Source organism: Triticum dicoccoides, chromosome 1A, assembly GCF_002162155.2.
Source record: "Triticum dicoccoides isolate Atlit2015 ecotype Zavitan chromosome 1A, WEW_v2.0, whole genome shotgun sequence".
Lineage (NCBI taxonomy): Eukaryota > Viridiplantae > Streptophyta > Magnoliopsida > Poales > Poaceae > Triticum > Triticum dicoccoides.
Window position 1 is genome coordinate 450,064,812 of NC_041380.1, and position 2,158 is coordinate 450,066,969.

The 2,158-nt window shown below is 50.9% G+C and overlaps 1 pseudogene; it reads left to right on the top strand.

The window, feature by feature from the left end:
• The first annotated feature begins 880 nt into the window (after positions 1 to 880).
• LOC119300798 lies at positions 881 to 1,793 on the top strand (annotated as a pseudogene).
• The last annotated feature ends 365 nt before the right edge of the window (positions 1,794 to 2,158 follow it).

Here is a 2,158-nt window from a genome sequence, read left to right on the forward strand (position 1 = left end):
TGTAGTCGTAAAATCAAGCTTCTCCTCGTTGTACGAGTTGACACGACACATCATAGCACTGGCCCCACATGGTTGCCTCTAAACTTGGCTGAAGGACCCGCAGTGTACAATACTCCATTTGCTGCAACCTCTAACATTTACCCCACCACAAATTAAAATATATATTCCTGTCTTGACCAGATGAGCGTGCAAACTAGAATCACCAGGATCATAGGTAGGGCCAGAAGATTATTTTAATCAAAAAAATATAGCATGGAGCTGACCCCAACGATTTTAAGCTTACAGGAACGGTACACGCTATCCTAGACTACTCTACACATGAAACTGCCACACGAGCGTCCGGGCTGTGCTTGGCTCTTCGCCTCTTAGGGAAGTCGAACAATGATGGAGTACTACTGTAGTGGAGGAGTACTACAGTATTCTTCTAGCCATCTGACACCGATTGAACTGTTGCATGTCCACCGCGTGCGGGAGGGAGAGCGTGTAGCGAACGAAAGCTTCTCCTAGTCCTGCCAGCCACCACGCTCATGGGCGAGGGAGGGACGCAACTTCATTGACTTACTGCTCCTGCCTTTGCTTCTATGATAGGTAGGCCCAATAGGTCGGTGGCCCACCTGTCATGCAGCCAAAGGCAGGTGCAGTTAAGGCGAGACGGCGTTGTAGTAATCAAACTTCTCGGTCTTGTACGAGTTGACGTGACACATCAAAGCACTGCACTTGATATATTTCAATAATTTGCGTTTACCGATGCATTAATTACAATGCATGCATGCCGTGACTCTCCTTTTGATACTTGCTTGTGTTGATTTAATGCACCTTGAAGTAGTATGAATATGTGACGGTAAAGCTTTGTAATGCCCCAGCCCTAATAAAGCGAGAGATGGTTGTGCACGAGGAGGGCGAGATCATGCAGATGGAACAGGACCCGATGATGGAGCTCTCTATGGTCTCGATGGACCTCACCTTGCTCCACTGCCCCTTGTGCCTCCGCCCCTTGAAGCCTCCAGTGTATGAGGTTCGAATACACCTCGTCGGTTCGGCTAATCGAGCAAGGTGCAGGTTTCTTGATTGATGTGTTGTTCGATTGATTTGTGCAGTGCAAGGGAGGGCACCTGGCTTGCGCGGACTGCCGCGTCAAGTGCCCCGGGAACCAGCGGCAGTGCCAGAAATGCGAGCGTGGCGGTGGCTTCGACGTGTGGAACACGGCGGTGGATGTCGTCCACTCCTCGGTGAGGGTGGAGTGCCCGCATGAAGGCTGTGGGCTCTACGTCACTTACCACAAGCTCGCCGATCACCAGAGCGTGTGTCCGCTCGCGCCCTGCAAATGCCATGTGCCCGTCTGAGGCTATGAAGGCCCGCCGCCGGTGCTCTCCCACCACATCAGCACCATGCATCCCATGCCCGTGCACAGGATCCAGTACGGCAAAGCGCTCCAACTGCAAGTGCCACTGTCGAAGCCATGGCTCTTGCTGTTCACGAAGGAGGATGGCCGCGCGTTTTTCTTGGTCGGTGGTGTGCTTGACATTGGTGCGCCTATCGCCGTGTCGGTCATCTACATCAGAGCGGGGGCGTCCCCACTACCGCACTACGTGGCCAAGCTGTGGGCGAACAGCTCGCCGGGGGAGCCCAAAGGCAGGACCTACGCTGTCAAAGTGGAAATGGAGGTAACAAGCAGCAGGGATCCCGGTGACGTCGTCGTGCAGGAGCTGACCTTCTTCACAGTTCCGCCCAAGCTGCTGGCCGGGGCTAAGCTGGTGTCCCTCCACATTCAGATTGACAAGCTCACGTCTTAAATGATTCTGCAGTGCCTTCTGTTTATCTTAGTAATATGCTAATATAGGGGTTAGCTCGGTCTACTTTAGCTTAAGAGATGGTGGGTTTTGGTGGCGATGCAGCAATTACCTCGACATCAGATCAGCAGTGAAAGTAATTTCGAATAGTCGAATGGATATTTTGTGTCTGTTGGATATAAAGATCCTTTGGGTAATAATTAACAGCTTATATGCTTATACGTCTAGTTGGAAGGTCTCGGGGCATACACGTAAACAAATATAAAACATAATATGTGCCTCCAATTAATATAGTAGTAGTAGAGTACTTAGTCACGTACTCCATAACATCACCGGGCATTGCACGTACAACATCTAGTGGTAGTAAG